Here is an 18,500-nt window from a genome sequence, read left to right as displayed (position 1 = left end):
TTAATGTCAACAATAACTTCTTGCAAAAGGGCCTTTTATTATTCATACTGTCTTGGCTGTTCCCCGTTGACCTTATGCTAATCAAAGGACCTGTATTTAGGGTTTCATTCCTCCATATTTTAGGTTCTCCTTTTCTTTGTGATGTAAGATTGAGTTGTAGAACAAGAATTGTAGTAGGAACTTCTATTGTTTTTAGGTAAAACAAATGGCAGAATTATCCAAGTGGGTGTTTCTACCCACTTGACCATGAGTTTGACTGTTTCTGTATAAATGAAGCGGACAGCTTTCCCGCATTGTCCATTATGATCATGAAATCACGGTGGTCCATTTCCTTCCTCTTTACGCCTCATCCACACTCAGCTGGAGCTGGACTTCGGCAGGAGGTAGGCTGGGAGCTGGGCTAGACTGGGCTGGGCTGGGTTGCAGTCAGTGTCCACTGATCCGGTGAAGTTGGGGCAGGAACCTGAGCAGATGACATGCTGGCTCCAAGGACAAATGCCGAGACATCTCTGTGCAGGGTGCACGGTCACCCCCCCTCCTACATTATGGGGACCAGAGCCCAACGGCTTAACTATACCTGCTGTACTACATCTGTCCCAGAAACATTTTTGAAGAAACTTATTCAGGGGCTGGTCCTTCGGATCAACTGGCTGATCCTCCACTTCCAAGTGTTAGGATCCCATATAGGCACCAGTTCATGTCCCAGCTGCTCCACTTCCCATCTAGACCCTGTTTGTGGTCTGGGAAAGCAGTGGAGGATGGCCCAAAGCCTTGGGACCCTGCACCCATGTAGGAGACCCGGAAAGAATCTCCTGGCTCCTGGCTTCAGATCGGCGCAGCACCGGCCATTGCGGTTACTTGGGGAGTCATCGGACGGAAGATCTTCCTCTCTGTCTCTCCTCCTCTCTGTACATCTGCCTTTCCAATAAAGATAAATAAATCTTGAAAAAGATACTAATGCTAAAGTAAGATATGGCCAACTATAAGCAGCCAATTACTTCCACATCCTTAAATTTCAGCCTTAAAATATGTTACATTATCTAGAAGCCTTTGTTGGTTTGAGACTAAAATGAAAACCCATTTAGTTATAAGCGATCAAGGAGTATATGAGGGAAAAAATGCCAAAATGAACATGCCTACTAGCCATGGGAAGACGTGTGATCATCACCCCATTTTTGTCTTCATGCTTTTCCAAACTAGTTTTGATAATCCGTAAAGCTGGTTAAAAATAAAAATCTTTCAGAAAATTATTTACGTCACTGCTTGGGACACGCACTCCCATATCCCTGGGCTCCATGGGACACTGCAGGGCTCCAGTGTCCTAGAGTGGTGTCACCAACCCTGTACCTGTGCTCTGTTCCCTGGGCAGTCTGTTTGGTTAGACTCAGAATACAAACACTGTCACCTGGGATGGAAGGCAGCTCCATTCTTTTTTTTTTTTTTTTTAAAGATTTATTTATTTTATTACAAAGTCAGATATACAGAGAGAGGAGGAGAGACGGATAGGAAGATCTTCCATCCGATGATTCACTCCCCAAGTGAGCCGCAATGGTGCTGCGCCGATCCGAAGCCAGGAACCAGGAACCTCTTCCAGGTCTCCCACGTGCTTGCAGGGTCCCAAGGCTTTGGGCCGTCATCGACTGCTTTTCCAGGCCACAAGCAGGGAGCTGGATGGGAAAGTGGAGCTGCCGGGATTAGAACCGGCACCCATATGGGATCCTGGGGCGTTCAAGGCGAGGACTTTAGCTGCTAGGCCACGCCGCTGAGCCCAGGCAGCTCCATTCTTAGTTGAGATCTTTCCATTTTAGCTTTAAGCTGTTTGGAGTCCAGTTGGGGGATCTGCCAGTCAGACTATTACCACAAGTTGAGGGTCCTCTTCTGGGGCTGTCTCCCAGGACCTCCTGGTGGCAGGTGGCAGGGACTACCCTAGGTTCTGTCTTTTAGTTCTCCAAGTCAAAAAGATGATTTAGCTGCCATGCTCTGCAACCCCAGGGCAGCCTGACTTCAGGCTAAAGCCACAGAAACGGGCAGGAAGCCCTATCTGGGTCATTTTCCTACATTTTAACCCCTCTCTCCAAAATGCACCCACTCTCATTATCCCTGGAGTTCTTTGGTAGCTTTCTATCACCTTGTTCGGTGTCCTAGGGCAGTGGGCTAAGCCACAGCTTGCAAAGCCAGCATCGTGTGTCTGAGGGAGCCCATTCAAGTCCCACTGCAGTCTCTACTCCGGTAGCTGCCTGCCGACGGCGCTGAGGCAGGCCGAGGGTGATGGGACAGAGTGGACGTTAGGGTCCACCCTTCCTTGAGTACTTCCTGAGCAGAGTATATTGGCCCCGCCGCTGTGAGGTGCCGTGGCGTATTTGCATGGCCTCTTCATCCTCCCCTTCCTTCCCCTCGCGCCTGATAACCAGTGATCTCTGCATTGTTTCCATGGTTTTCTCTTGTTGAGAAAGTCGCGGAGGGGAAATCATGACGCAGCCTGCACAGATTGGCTGCTTTGATTCAATAACATGCTCTTACAATTCTGCCATGTCATTTTTAGTAACAGCACTCTAATTCTGAATGTACCAGGGATTATATATTCATCTCTTAAAAAAAAAAATCTTGTTTGCGGTGGGCATTGTGCAATGGATAAGCCACTACCTGGGATAGCCATGCACCGCAGTGTAGTCGATTTGAGTCCTGCCTCCTCTGCTTCCAATCCAGCTCTCGCCAATATGCCTGGGAAAGCAAAGGGCGGTTCAAGTACTTGGGTCCCTGCCACCCGTGGGGAGACCTGGATAGGGATCCCGGCTCCTGGCTTCAGTCTAGCGCAGCCTCAGCTGTGTGGACCCTTAGCAAGTGAACCAGCAGGTAGAAGCCCTCTCTGTTATTCTGCTTTCAAATAAGTAAATATGTGTTTTAAAGAACAAAAATAGCTTGTTTGTCTCCAAGTTTTAGCAATAATGAGTCAAGCTGCTATAAACACTTCAGTGTGATTTTTATGTAGATACACTTTTTTTTAAATGTCTAGTGGTCTGTTTTGTTTTTGCTTTGTTTTTCTTTAGATATATTTATGTATTTGAAACAGTTATAAAGAGAGCAGGGTGGTGGGCAGGAGAGGCTGAGACTCACTCCCCAGGAGCGTCTTCTGGGTCTCCCACATGGGTGCAGGGCCCAAGCGCTTGGGCCATCTTCCACTGCTTTCCCAGACCCACCAGCAGCAAGCTGGACCAGAAACATTGCAGTCGAGACTCAAACTGGCACCTAAATGGCATGTCGGCATCATAGGGAGCAGTGAAATGTGCAGTGCCCCAAAGCCAGCCCCTCAAATACATGGGTAAACACAACGGTGTGTGGCTGCTGGGTCAGATGCAGGAGACATTCAAATTGTATTCCAAAGGGCCTCCACTTCCAATTCAGCTTCCCTGACACACACACCCAGAGGCAGCCAGTGATGGCTCAGCGCCTAGGTCCCTGTCCTTGATATGGTAGATTCACATCTTTGTCCTGGCCTAGATGCAGCTGTAGTGAGTATCGGGGATGGACTCAGCGGCCGAGCCACCAGCCTGTGCTGGCACAGCCGAACTGACTGTTGTGCCACAGTGCCCGCCCCTTCTTGTGCTTCATCCCGCCCACTGATGTCCACTGCCAAGCTTCTCCAGTGAATTTTCATTGTATTTTTTGCCTGCAGCATTTCCGTTTGGTTTCTTTTTTGATCATTTCTAGCTCTGTAGTTATAGTTTCATCCCTCCTTTAGGCCTTCAAGCATGGTTTCTTCAATGCTTTAGGCATATTTATTACGGTTGCCTTGAAGGTGTTTTTCTGCTTTCTCTTTTAATGTCGGTGCCTTTGGGACCGGCGTGCTTTGGGCCGTAGTTGCTAAAGTCCTCGCCTTGAATGCGCCGGGATTTCATATAAGCACTAGTTCCAATTTCGGCAGCTCCACTTCCCATCCAGCTCCCTGCTTGTGGCCTGGGAAAGCAGTTGAGGACGGCCCAATGCATTGGGACCCTGTACCCATGTAGGAGACTTGGAGGACGTTCCTGGCTCCTGGCTTCGGATCAGCGCAGCTGTTGTGGTCACTTAGGGAGTGGGGTCATCGGACGGAGGATCTTCCTCTCTGTCTCTCCTCCTCTCTGTGTATCTGACTTTCCAATAAAAAATAAACAAATCTTACAAAAAAAAAAAAAAGAACAAACAAGCAAAAACACACACACCAACAACAACTACTAGGTCAGTGTCCCGGCCAGCGAGAGGTCTTTAGGTCCGTAGAGCTTGTCCTGGAAGGTAGTCCTGGAAAGGAGGTTGGTCATGGAAGCCAAGTTCAGTCTAGCTGCACCTGCTCACTGCCGGCCTCTGCCAGCTTCTTGACCGCTGGCACTGCCTGCCCCCTGGCTGGTGGCGAACCTGCCCAACCAATGGTAAGCCAAATCGCTTCCCAAGGAGCTGTGTAGGGGTGTTTAGCTAAAGATTCCAAATGCTGACTAATGCCACACCCACCCGGCTTGGTGGACCTTACTTTGTCATTCCTTGCTAGCGTCTTTGCTTAGTGACTTGGTCAGGTTACTTGAGGGGACGTCTGTCTCCCCCATAGCAGTGTAGCCTTGCACGTGCCAGGAGTTCCAGGAGGAGGATGGCGGAATTCACAGAGCCCTCTTGTTCTCGTTCTGATCTTCCTGCCGAGCAGGAAGATTAAACTCTGCCATTAAACTCTGCTAATTGCTGGTTGATTATGCTATGGTTTTGACAATATCCTGGGGCATAAATTGCTCCACAGTCCGATCCAATTAAATCCTGGCACAGGTGCTATTATTTTTTCTTTCAGATTCATCAGCTAGGTGGGCAGGGCTTAATGTCACTCCCTGAGGGTGAGTAGGCTGAGTTCTGCCTTCATTGTGTTCCTATAGGGTTCATTTTGGAAGCGAGACTTTGCACTTTGTTCTGGCCGCAAGGGCTCTTGGCACTGCCTCCCGCTGCCCGGTGAGCACGGTGGCTGCTGGCTTAACCAGGTGCTCAGCGGTGCTGCCAGCTTCCTGGGGCGTATTTACCACAGAGAACTCCTTTAGATTCCTGCTTCCTTACACAATGCCTCTTTTTCCTTTAGGAGTTAGTTTTATCTGAAAGACAAATGAACAGAGAGAAAGATATCTTCTATCCGCCAGTCCGCTCCCCACATGGCCACAACAGCCAAAGCTAAGCCAATCCAAAGCCAGGAGTCAGGAGCCTCGTGAGGGTCTTCCTCTTGGGTGCAGGGTCCCAAGGACTTGGGCCATTCTCCTCTGCTTTCTCAGGCCACAAGCAGGGAACTGCATCAAAAGTGGAAGAGCAGGGGAAGCAGCCAGTGCCCACTAGGGGTGCAGGTGTCGCAGGCAGACTTAGCTACTAGGCCATGGTGCCAGTCCCACGAGTCACTTTTTTAAAAGGCAAGATTACAGAAAGGTGGGTCGGGATTGTCCATCCCTGGTTTGTTCCCCAAATGATAGCGATGGCTGGGAGCTGGGCCAGGCTCAAGCCAGAAGCTGGAGCGCCGTCTATATCTCCCACAAAGGTGACGGGCTAGAGCCCTTGGACCTCCCTCTGTTGCTTTCCCAGGAACATTCGCAGGAAATTGGATTGGACTAGAATTGGTGCTCCTACGTGCTGCTAGAGTTGCAGGTGATGGCTTAATTTACTATGCAACAATGCTGGTACACAAGAAAAATATCTTTTTTTTACGATTTATTTTTATTGCAAAGTCAGATATACAGAGAGGAGGAGAGACAGAGAGGAAGACCTTCCGTTCGATGATTCACTGCCCAAGTGAGCCGCAACGGCCGGTAGTATGCCAATCCAAAGCCAGGAGCCAGGAGCTCCTCCGGGTCGCCCACGCAGGTACAGGGTCCCAAGGCTTTGGGCCGTCCTCAACTGCTTTCCCAGGCCACAAGCAGAAAGTCGGTCAGGAAGTGGAGCCCTTGATCTTTGTTTCTTTATACTTAGAGCTTTGTATTAGCTCTCTTTAAAGCGCAGCATTAAGATGTTTTTTTCTTGGGTCTGGCGCTGTGGCCTAGTGGCTAAAGTCCTCACCTTGAACAGGCCGGGATCCCATATGGGCGCTGGTTCTAATCCCGGCAGCTCCACTTCCCATCCAGCTCCCTGCTTGTGGCCTGGGAAAGCAGGAGAGGACGGCCCAAAGCCTTGGGCCCTGCACCGTGTGGGAGACCCGGAAGAGGTTCCAGGTTCCCGGCTTCAGATCGGCGCAGCACCAGCCGTTGCAGCTCACTTGGGGAGTGAATCATCAGATGGAAGATCTTCCTCTCTGTCTCTCCTCCTCTCTGTATATCTGACTGTAATAAGATAAATAAATATTTTTAAAAAAAAAAAAAAGAAACAAAAATCAAGACTTCCGGCCACTGTGGGCGTTTGAGGGGTGAACCGGAGGATGGCTGCCCTCCTTCCTCCAGCCCCGCTCAATCAATCAGCCTCTCTTTCTTTCTCTCTCTCTCTCCTCACATAAACAGAATAAAACCAGTGTCAGTAATGAGTGATGCTTATTTTGCCTTTTGCCTTTTACCTCGGCCCTGCTCTGGCCGGACATGGTATGGTAATTCTGGTATCTCCTACCTCTTCCCGCTGGGTCAGAAGTGCAGCAGTCTAGATATAAACCGGTGCCCAATAATGCTGGCACCAGTAGGTGCCTAATGTGCCTAATGTGCCACTGTACTGACACTGAGGGTTTGCTTTTTTTTTTTTTTTCCGGTCCAAGGTCAAGGCAAGAGACTTGCTGCCCTGTTTGCTTGAATAGTTGTTTTGTTTCTCCCCTGCCTTTCCACTGATGGCAGAAGGCGCCAGTCTCTGGGGCAGGTCCTGCTGTTTCGGGGTGCTTTGGCTCCGGCCCCCGTTCCCAGTGAGGCCCCTGGAAAGAAGCGCCGACCTAGGCGTTCTCCTATCGCCCTGGCTTCCTGCCTGGGCTCGGTCCTCTCTGTTCAGGCCTCCCATCTGTGTCGACTCAGCAGTGGTTTCTGAACGTTTTCTTTGTTCCTTTGTTTATACAAAATATTTTCTCCAGGATTGTCTATCTATTCGGTTCAGGAGTTCTTTAGAGTATCTAGCCTGTGACATGGTCTTAATCACTGGCCTTGGCTGAGGCTTTTGTGTTCTCGGGGTTCCTAATATTTACTTTCTGCCCTACAAATGCAGTCCCCCCTGCGGGGTGGTCTCTGGCCCCTGTTTGAACAGCCTCTCCATAGTCATCCCTCGAAAATCAGTTTTCTTGATACTTTTTTCAAAAAAGGCTCAGAACTGCTTTCTTATAATCCCTGAATTTCTTTTTTTTTAGTTTTTGAGAACATCATCCTGGAACCTTTCTTTTTCCTTATTATTATTTCTTTCTACCTGTAGCTTACATGTGAAGGACAAGGACTAGTCTCATGGCACAGCGTGTTAAGCCACCATCTGTGATCTAGCATACCTTCTAGGTCCTGGTTCGAGCCCTGGCTGCCCCACTTTGGGTCCAGCTTTCTGCTATTGCATCTGGAAAAATAGTAGAAGAGCGCCAGTGCACTTGAGCCCCTGCAGCCATGTAATGAGAGACCTGGAGGGAATTCTGGCTCCTGGCTTCGGCCTGGCCCAGCCCTAGCTAGTGAAGCCGTTTATGGAGTGAGTCAACAGATGGAAGATTTTTGCCTCTCTCGTTCTCTCTGACACTTTGTTTTCAAATAAGTAAATAAACATGGTATTTAAAATAAGAAAAAGAGGTGAAGGGCAGGGGCCCGGCGTGATAGCGTAGTGGTCAAAGTCCTCGCCTTGCAGCCCGGGATCCCATATGGGCGCTGGTTCTAATCCCGGCAGCTCCACTTCCCATCCAGCTCCCTGCTTGTGGCCTGGGAAAGCAGTTGAGGACGGCCCAAAACCTTGGGACCCTGCACCCACGTGGGAGACCCGGAAGAGGTTCCTGGCTCCTGGCTTTGGATCGGCACAGCACCGGCCATTGCGGTCACTTAGGGAGTGAGTCATCGGACGGAAGGTCTTGTTCTCTGTCTCTCTTCCTCTCTGTATAGCTGACTTTGCAACAAAAATAAATAAATCTTTAAAAAAATAAAAACAAATAAGCAGCAACAAAAACAACTTGTAAAATGCTTTCTTCTCAGCTGAACTAGGGAGGAATTTATGAAATAAAACAGGACCTGTGGCTATAGCCTAGAGGCTAAACCCTCACCTAGTATGTCTGGGATATCCACAGGGCTGCCAGTTCTTGTTCTGTCTGTTCCTGGCTCCTGGCATCAGATTGGCTCAGCTCCAGTCATTGTGGCAGCTTGGGGACTGAACCAGCGGACATAAGATCTTTCTCTCTGTATCTCCTTCTCTTTCTAAATCTCTTTCCAATAAAAGCAAAACAAATGTTTAAAGTTTGCACATGTCTAACTGACACACACTCCTGTATATGCGAGTGTCTGTGGGGGCACGCGGTTTGGCCCAGTGGGTTAGACTGCTACTGGGCTACTCTGATTCCATAGTAGAGTGCCTGGGATCAAGTCCCATGTCTGCTCCTGCTTGAGCTCCACCTGCCCGCTAACACATACCCTGGGAGGCAGCAGGTGACGGCTCAAGTCCTTGCCATCCACAGCTTTGCCCAGCCCTGGTGGCAGGCATGTGGAAAGTGAGGCAACAAAGGAAAACCTGTCTCTTTCACTGTCTGTGGCTCTGCCTTTCAAATAAACAAAATTGAACAGATAAGTCTTTAAAAAAAGAGATGCATTTATTTTTCTTGAAAACACAGATTTTCAAAGAGAAGGAAAGACAGAGAGGAAGATCCTCCATTCGATAATTCACTCCCCAAGTGGCTGCAACAGCTAGAGCTGAGCCAATCTGAAGCCAGGAGCCAGGAGCCTCTTCTGGGTCTCCCACACGGGTGCAGGGTCCCGAGGTTTTGGGCTGTCCTCCACTGCTTTCTCAGGCCACAAACTGGGAGCAAGATGGGAAGCAGGGCCTCCAGGATTAGAATGGGCACTCACATGGGATCTTCTTGCATGCAAGGCAAGGATATTAGCTGCTAGGCTATTGCGCCGGGTCCTCATTTTTTTTTTTTTTTAAAGATCTATTTTATTGGTTTGAAAAGCAGAGTTGAGAGAGATTTTTTCATCCACTGGTTTACCCCCCAAATGGCCACAATGATCAGGCCAAACTCAGAATTTAGGAACTTCTTCTTGGTCTCCCACATGGGTACACGGCCTGCAGGCATTTGGGCCTTCTGCTGCTATCCCAGGTGCGTTAGCAGTGATCTGGATGGGCAGTGTTTTGATCCATGCCGCAACACCAGCCACAGAAAGCTTCTAAAAAGGCAATAGGGAGAACATGAACCACATGAAGAGGGCTCAGAAATGAATAGTAAAGAAACATTCCATTTCCTTTGTTCCGGGAGACTCTCATGAGAAGCACAGTGAGGGGCCACTCAGTTGGTCAGCAGAAACAAGGCAGCTAGGGAGAGGGTGTGGCTGGACCGGGCTTCTGCAGCGGCTGAGGGCGGCTGAGCGCAGACGTCTGCCGCCTGTTGAGAGGGTGGGCAGACAGGACTCGGCCATGCTGGACCATTGCCTCCTGTGGGACCTGAGCTTCTACTCGCAGCCCTGTTCCAGAGGTGCTCCCCTGGGGTGCTAGGATGCAGGAACTCCTACAGTTACAGCACTTTAAAAAAAATTATGTATTTTTATCGGAAAGGAAGGTATACAGAGAGGAGGAGAGACAGAGAGGAAGATCTTCCATCCAATGATTCACTCCCCAAGCGGCCTCAACGGCTGGAGCTGAGCTGATCCAAAGCCAGAATCCTCTTCATGGTGTCCCATGAGGGTGTAGGTCCCAAGGCTTTGGGCCGTCCTCGACTGCTTTTCCAGGCCACAAACAGGGAGCTGGATGGGAAGCAGAGCCGCTGGGATTAGAACCGGCACCCATATGGGATCCTGGGGCATGTGCAAAGCAAGGACTTCAGCTGCTATGCTATCATACTGTGGCCACTCAATTATTTTTCTATCATGTCTGACCCAGTAGAAAGTCTACCCAAAGCATTCTACATTTCTTTTGTATTCTCTGAATTTCCATGTCTATATTTCCATCGCCCATCAGATGTTGCCTTTATCACCCAGGCAGATATTTATTTTCCTATTCTGATCATTCCAAAAACCCCAGCCATGTCATGATTCACATCAGAGTCTTTTCAAAAAGTTTTGAAGTCACTTTTGTTCATTTTATTTTATGCAAAAGACAGAGAGACTGAGAGAGGTTGTTTTTTGTTTTAATTTCTTTCCTTTCATTGGTTGACTTTCATTGGTTGACTTTTCCAAATTGGCCAAACTTGAAGACAGAAGTTGAGTATTCCAAGCCAATCTGCCATGGGGGCGGCAGGGACCCAAGTCCTTGGGCCATCCTGCATCCTGGCTTGTGCATTTACAGGAAATTTACAGAAATTTGGTTGTTTGGAGCAAAAGCAGAGCAACTGGGACTCAAAGCAGGCAGTCGCACGCAGGATTCAGGCACCCCATGCAATGGCTTAACCATGCTGTTTCACAGCACTTGCCTTGGCTTGTTTTTGGTTGCTGTTGTTTTGTTTTTGTTTTAATAAAATATTTACTTATTTATTAGAAAGGCAGCGTTATAGAGAAAACAAGAGACAGTGAGAGAGGGTTCTTCCATCCACTGCTTCACTCCCCAAGTGACCACAACAACCAGAGCCAGGAGCCAAGAGCTGCTTCCAGGTGTCCCATGTGAGTACAGGGGCCCAAGGACTTGGGCCGTCCTCAGCTTGTTTTCCCACGTCATAAGAAGGGAGCTGCATCGGAAGTGGAGCAGCCAGGACACGAAGCAGCATCCCTATGGTAATGCTGGCACCACAGATGGTGGCATAGCCTATTACACCATGGCGACCACTTCAGTTTTTAAATCAGGTTTTCTGCATATGTGTGTGAATTGTATGAGTTCTTTCTACAGCCACTGTTGAGCAAACAATGACAGGAAGCCACAGTTTCGGACTACATCAGGTCCCAACACACCAGACTGAAATATTAAAATGAAGTCATCATGTGCCATGGCCACATCACCAAACCCACACTGGATCCTGACGTGGCCTCCAGGACACGACAGGGACGTCGAGTCAGCTCTGAAACCTGTGAGTCCGACACGAAGGCAGCGTGCGGGGAGCCCAAGTTTGCTTGTTCCGTCTCTGCTGCTCCAGCTCCTCGACCCGCCTTATAAGGACAGAAACTCTATGAGGACCCGTCTGTTTCTCATCTCTAGTCTCTGCCTTCCCAGCCCTTTCCGGCCTAGGAGACGTTGTCTCCCTTGCTCAGCCTGTTTTATGGAGTGTTGCTCCATCCCAGAGTTAAAAAATAAAGCCTGTTAAGATTTTTAACTAGTTGTAATTTTGTCTCTTGACACACCTTATCAAAGATGATTTTCAGATATTTTCTTCCAACCCCTTGAATTGCCTCACCTCTGTAAACAAAGTGTATCCTTTTTTATTAGTATTAAAGATTTATTTTTATTGGAAAGCCAGATTTACAGAGAGAAGGAAAGACAGAAAGATCTGTCCACTGGTTCACTCCTCAAATGGCTGCAACGGCTGGAGCTGAACTGATCTGAAGCCAGAAGTCAGGAGCTTCTTCTGGGTCTCCCATGCAGGTGCAGGGTCCCACGGCTTTGCGCTGTCTTCTACTGCTTTCCCAGGCCACAGGCAGGGAGCTGGATGGGAAGTGGGGCCGCTGGGGTAGGAACTGTTGCTCATATGGGATCCTGGTGCATGCAAGGCGAGGACTTTAGCCACTAGACTACTGAGCTGGGCCTATCAATATCTTCTCTGAAGCCACAGTAACTCTTAAATATGGTGAAGACTGAAATATAGAAATTTGGTTGTGTGGAAAGCTAATTAAACTTCCAACTTGCTCAAATAGAATTACAAAAAAGGCGAAATGGTGTTTTTCACAGAGATCCTTTCCACTGGGATCACCGACACTGCACAGCTGTTAGTGTTTAGAGTCCTGAGATAACAAGGAACCCAGGCAGCCTTTAGACAGTCTTCTGTTGTTTTCTTCCCAGAGACTTGTGGCTGTGTGGGATGACGCCAGCAGTAGCAATGGTAGCCTTGAGCTGCGAGTCCAGTTCTTCACCTCCACAATAGCCAGTTGTAAATGACGTGGGGTAATGCTGTTACCTTTTGGTCATTCGATGCATTTCCCACCAGCTCAAGGCCCGGTGCCGTGAGGTACTCCAGGATGGCTGCACTGTCCACAGTGGCGGCCACAGCTGCAGCCAGGGCTGGTCGTCCTTGGACCATCTTCTACTGCTTTTCCAAGCACATTAGCAGGGCGCTGGATCACAAGTGGAGCAGTGGAGACTCATTCCAGCGCTCACGTGGGATGCCAGCGTCGCAGGCAACAGCTAAGACTGTGCTGCCACATGAAAGTTTTCAAATCTTTCATTTAGTAATTATGTATTTTAAGAGATTTACATGTCTTTTTTAAAGTCAAAGTTAGAGAGAGACAAAGAGATCTTCCATCTGTTGGCCTACTCAGTGAATGGTCACAACAGCCAGAGTTGGGCTTATCTGCAAGTGAAAATCAGGAGCCAGGAGCTTCTTCTGAGTCCCCCAAAAAGGTGCAGGGTCCCAAGAGTTTGGGTCATCCTCCAATACTTCCTCAGGGCATTGGCAGGGAGTTGGATGGGAAATGGAGCAGCTGGGACTCGAACTGGAGCCCATATGAGATGCTGACACTGTAGGCAGAGGATTAGCCTGTAAGGTACCCTGTTCGTCCCAACAATTCTATCTTAAAGGTGTGTTCCTTCAGTGGTGCTTGGATGCGTTTGGTAACATCCAATGATTTTCTAGCACAAACCACTCTATGGTAAAAAACAAACAAACTAAAAAAAACCTTCGCATGTGCTGTAAGTAACCCCTGGCTTCTCCTGCACCTGTTTTCCCCTTCAAGCCCTAGGGAGCCTGACAACCCACTCAAGCCTCCCTAACATGTCAAACATCCGTGGAAACGAAGCAGCAGATCTCCCGTTTCCCAGCCCACCACTGGCCAAAGGGCTCAAGGCCCGGTGACAGACTCAGTACTTTTGTTTCTATTGATTTGTGACCGTGTACTTGACTTCTCTATTGAGTCTGAGGTGTCTGGTCTGCATTTGCTTTTCCTACCTTCTCCCTGGCTTGGAGGGCGGTCATGTGGTCAGACCCATTCCGGCCAAGCCAGAACCGAGTCAAGCCAAGGCTGAAGGAGGAGCCAAGGGCTGAGGGCCAAACCAGACACATCACATTAAACACCAGACCCTGCTGTATAGCACCAGCCCAGCCGAGAACCAGGCAAAGGAGGCACGCGCAGGTCACCCCCTCACCCAGCTTGGGCAGCACGATCCTCCCCTCAGCTCCCACTCCATGCTCAGTTTTGCCCGGAGGTAGAAATGAAATGGGCTGAGTGTTGTGGCACAAAAGCTGTGACCGGAGAAATTCTGAAAGAGAGAAGGCTCCGAGGTAAGAAGCAGTGACAGGCAGGTTGGTGACAGCCCCAAGCGACCCTCCTGCTTAGCAAGTCCTGTCCCATCTACAGACAGGATAGGACAGTGGCAGATGGCAGGGCGGTCACCATGTGGGGAAACCAGGTTTGAGCAAAATTACTCTCTTCCTCCCAAGCGGCCACAACAGCCAGACTGAGCCAATCCGAAGCCAGGAGACTCTTCCAGGTCTCCCTCGCCGGTGCAGGGTCCCAAGGCTTTGGGCTGTCCTCGACTGCCTTCCCAGGCCACAAGCAGGGAGCTGGATGGGAAGTGGAGCAGTAAGGACATGAACCAGCAGCCATATGGGATCCCGGTCCATACATGGCAAGGATTTAGTCACTAAGGCATTGAGCCAGGCATGAACTGGCATGAACTTTTAAGTTTTAAGATGAATAATGGCTTAATGAGTTATAACCCTTCAAAATATACAAGTAGGGCCCAGCGTGATAGTCTAGCGGCTAAAGTCCTCGCCTTCCATGTGCTGGGATCCCATATGGCTGCTGGTTTATGTCCTGGCTGCTCCACTTTCCATCCAGCTCCCTGCTTGTGGCCTGGGAAGGCAGTCGAAGATGGCCAAAAACCTTTGGAGACCCAGAAGCAGCTCCTGGCTCCTGACTTTGCATCAGCTCAGTTCCAGTCCTTGTGGCCATCTGTGCAGTGAGCCAGAGAATGGAAGATTTTTCTGTATCTCCTCTTCTCTCTTCGTATAAAACAAAACAGAAATTGCCTTTGAAATAAAGATAAACCAATCTTTAAAAACATATGTGTAAGGAATGAGTACTTGACTACAAGAAAACTAAAGCCAGAAACAGATAGGTAACCTGCAATGACTAAATACCAGGGAAAAATTGGGGATTCAAAATAAACAGTAATAATTGATTCAGGTCCAAATCAGGAAATTACAACCTTCGGGTTTAAAGGTAGCTGGAGAAAAGGGATATTGACTGTCTCCAAATGTCTTTCCACAGATCGCTGGTTAATCACAAAGGAAAAAATACAGCAGGGTGGAGTGCTGCGAGACGTGACCAACACCGACAGGTCCACCAGAGCCTCACCAGAGTGGGCCGAGCTAACGTCGTGGGCCTCCTGATGGGATGAACGAAGAAGGACGCGCTACCGTTCCCGTGGTTTTTCTGCCCCCCCAAATGGTTAGCCTGAATCTAATCATTAGAATTAAACCACCAACCGGGTGGGGCTTCTCCCTCAATATCCCCCTTAACTTAGCTACATGATGGAAACAATATGGACATAATAGTATTACCCACTTCCCTATACCCCTGAACCTTTTTTTTTTTTTAACAGTAATTAACTATGTAAAGGTTGTCAACAACAATACAATAAAATAGATTATTAAAAAAATTAAAAAATAAAAAAAGAAGAATTAAACCACCGTGGGAAGCAGCGTTTGGCACTGTTTAACATGCTCCTTGGGACGCACGCACCCTGCATCGGAGGGTGTGAGTTTCAGTCCCAGCTTCCCCCTCTAATGGCAGCTTCCTGCTATTGTGTCCACTGGGAGGTGACAGGTGGTTCCTCAAGCAGCTGGTGTCCTGTCACCCATGAGGGAGTCCCAGATTGAGATCCTAGCAAGCTAATCCTTCTTCCCCTAAACACACACACACACACACACACACACACACACACACACACACCCCTACACATACACACACCCCTAAAGGACATTTTCTAAAATGACCTGTACTTAGAGAAATAGCTGAATAGCAATGTTGGGATTGCATTATGGCATAGTGAGTTAAACTGCTGATTGCGACCTTGGACCCAAATGGCCACAATGGCCACAGCTGAAGTGATTTGAACCCAGGAACAAGGAGATTTTTCTGGATCTCCCAAGTGCGTGCAGATGTCCAAGGACCTGGGCTGTCCTCCACTGCTTTCCCAGGCCACAAACAGGGAGCTGGATTGGAAGTGGAGCAGCCAGAACTAGAGCCAGTGCCCATATGGGATCCTGGTATTTGCAGGTGGAGGATTAGTATACTATGCTACCAGGCCAGTCTGCCCCAGGGTATCAATTTAAATAACTAAAAGAGATGACCATGGTGGCCCAAGGACAGTATCCGGTCTTCCTTTTGGATTGCCCACAACTGCCCTGGTTTTTGCACCAAAGATGGGCCCCCACCCTGGGAAGGGCCTGTAGTCCCACACTGCCATCCTCTGCGTGATGTTCCATAGTCACTCTGAGTTTGGACTTGCGTTTATTCTTTCAACAAACTTCCACCATCAACCCTGTCCCTACTCTTCCATGAGGTTTCTTCTTTGTCTTAAAGTAATATTACATTCAGCTTCACAGTTTAAAATTTTAAAAGCAAGAAAAGAAGTAAAACGGGCCCAGTGCAATGGCTCAGTGGCTAATCCTCTGCCTTGCAGGCACCGACACCCCACATGGGCGCTGGTTCATGTCTCAGCTGCTCCACTTCGCATCCAGTTCCCCATTTGTGGTCTGGGAAAGCAGTAGAGGATGGCCCAAAGTTTTGGGACTCTGTACCCACATGGGAGACCCGGAAGATGCTCCTGGCTCCTGGCTCCGGATCAGCTCAGTTCTAGCTGTTGCAGCCACTTGGGGAGTGCAAAAACAGCAGATGGAAGATCTTTCTCTCTGCCTCTCCTTCTCTCTGCAAATCTGCCTTTCTGATAAAAATAGATAAATCTTTAAAAAAATAAAGGTAGAAAAAAGGCAGGGAGAATAAAATCATAAAACAGCCTGGCCAGTTTCCTGCCAGTGTTTTTCCTACATGTTTCCCATCAGTATCCTTAAAAAAGTGCAAGTCCATTTTCACTTTGGCTGCACACCAAGAACACAAAGGTTTAGTGTATTGGATTAAAATTTCAAGCCAAAATTATGGGATCAGAGGAGGACGGGCTACCTCCGAGGGGTCAGGCATGGTTTTTTTCCACTAGCAGGTGTACTCCCAGGCCCAGGCTGGCACCAGGCAGGTGGGGATGGCCTGCCCTCTCCCCAGCTACACTTCCCACTTCACAGAGTGTTTCTGGCCACAAACGAAAATGCTACACTCACCTGAGAGCAAAAACCAAGTTAAAGAGAGGTGAAAAGCCAACCCAGGCCTCAACCCTCCCCATCTACCCTCCCTGACTCACTCCTACCACCTGGAGGCCACCCCTTTGGTAGTTTTAGTTTTTTCTGGAAGCTGTTTCCAAAACTGGGGCTAAAATGCTCACCCTCCATCTCTCGCTATGTCCATTGGAATTGACAGAACTTTCTGGTATGAAACATGACAAGGGAGATGCTGGTCGAGACAGCTGCTCCTCCTAGCAGAGTCCCGAGTTGGAGTTCAGCTCAGTCCCTGGTTCCAGCTTCCAAGCTCATGCATACCCCTGATGGCAGAGGTAAGTTGTTGGGTTTCTGACACCCGCATGAGAAACAGGGACCGAGTCCTCGGCTGTGGGCATTTGGGGGAGTGATCCAGTGGATGGGAAATCTCTCTGTCTTGCTACTATCTCCTTGCCTCTTTCTGCTCTCAAAATGAAGTCTTTTAAAATGAGATTCTTGGGGCTGGTGCTATGGTGTCTTAGGCTAATCCTCCAACTTTAACTGCCAGCATTCCATATGAGCTCCAGTTCGTGTCCTGGCTGATCTACTTCCCATCCAGTTCCCTGCTTGTGCCCTGGAAAATCAGAAGAGGATGGTCCAAGGCCTTAGGACCCTGCTCTCATGTGGCTGACCCTGAAAGAGGCTCCTGGTTTCAGATCAGCTCAATTCCAGTCATTGGGGTCATCTGGGAAGTGAACCAGCAGACGGAAGAGCTTTCTGCATCTATCCTTCTCTCTCTCTCTGTAACTCTGCCCTCTCAATTAAAAATAAATGGATCTGGGCTCGGCAGCGTGGCCTAGTGGCTAAGGTCCTTGCCTTGATCCCATATGGCCGCTGGTTCTAATCCCGGCAGCTCCACTTCCTCTCTGTCTCTCCTCCTCTCAGTACATCTGATTTTGTAATAAAAAAAATAAAATAAATCTTAAAAAAAATAAATGAATATTCAAAATAAATAAATAAAATATGATGGTTAATTTAGCCTCCCTGTTTCCTGTGATGAGTACATATTCATTATTTTGGTTATGTAAATAAGCAAAATCCTATCCATTTTGGCAGGTATCGCTGGGGAGACAGATTCACTGGTGACTGGTTGCTTTTATAGGTTGACTGTAAACTTCAAAATCCAATAAGCAGGAGTCCATTGTATTATGATCTTGTGAACACTGAGGAAACGCATGCCAAACAATGGACTAAGGATTACACCAAACCCCACAATCAACCGAGAAGGCTGTGTCCGGTACTCAGGTCCTGAATGGACACTGTGGCGATGTAATATCATCTTGTCACTGCTTTTCCTTTTAATCACACTCCCATGGGAGTTTTTGCAACCCTGTGGAGTCTGAAAACTACCCCATCTCTCTATGCGTTCCTCCTCGGTGCAGCACGTACTCCGCAGTGTGGGATTTCCTGGGAGAGTCTAGCCGCTGCTGCTTTCTCTCTTCACCTGTTTTCAAGCATTGTGGGAGGAACATGGTTGGTCTCTTCCAAAGCTCTTGTGAAATATCATCTCTGTTAATGAGCTAGAAGCAATAATGGTAATCAGAAAGAAAATGAAATGCAAAGCAGCGGATTCTAACTGAGCAGGTCAGACAGCTGCAGTGTCAGAACAGCAGTGGGGCCAGAGTGGGGGAATTAACAGATTTCAACACGAGAGGTCTTTGAGTTGAATAAATGGTGTGAGAGAATTTGAAAAAAATAAAAATAGAAATAAATAAAAACCCTGATATCTTGGTCCATTTTTGTTAACATAACACCACAGGGGCCACAGACAGGGAGGTCTTTCCCCAAATGGCTGCAACTACCAGGGCTGGGTCAGGCTGCAGTCTAGAGCTGCTTCTGGGTCTCCCATGTGGATGCATGGCTCCAGGCACCTGCGCCACCTTCCGATACTTTCCCAGTTGCTTTAGCAGGGAGCTGGACTGCAGGTAGAGCA

The sequence above is a fragment of the Ochotona princeps genome, chromosome 17 (assembly GCF_030435755.1).
Source record: "Ochotona princeps isolate mOchPri1 chromosome 17, mOchPri1.hap1, whole genome shotgun sequence".
Lineage (NCBI taxonomy): Eukaryota > Metazoa > Chordata > Mammalia > Lagomorpha > Ochotonidae > Ochotona > Ochotona princeps.
This window is presented reverse-complemented; position numbering follows the sequence as displayed.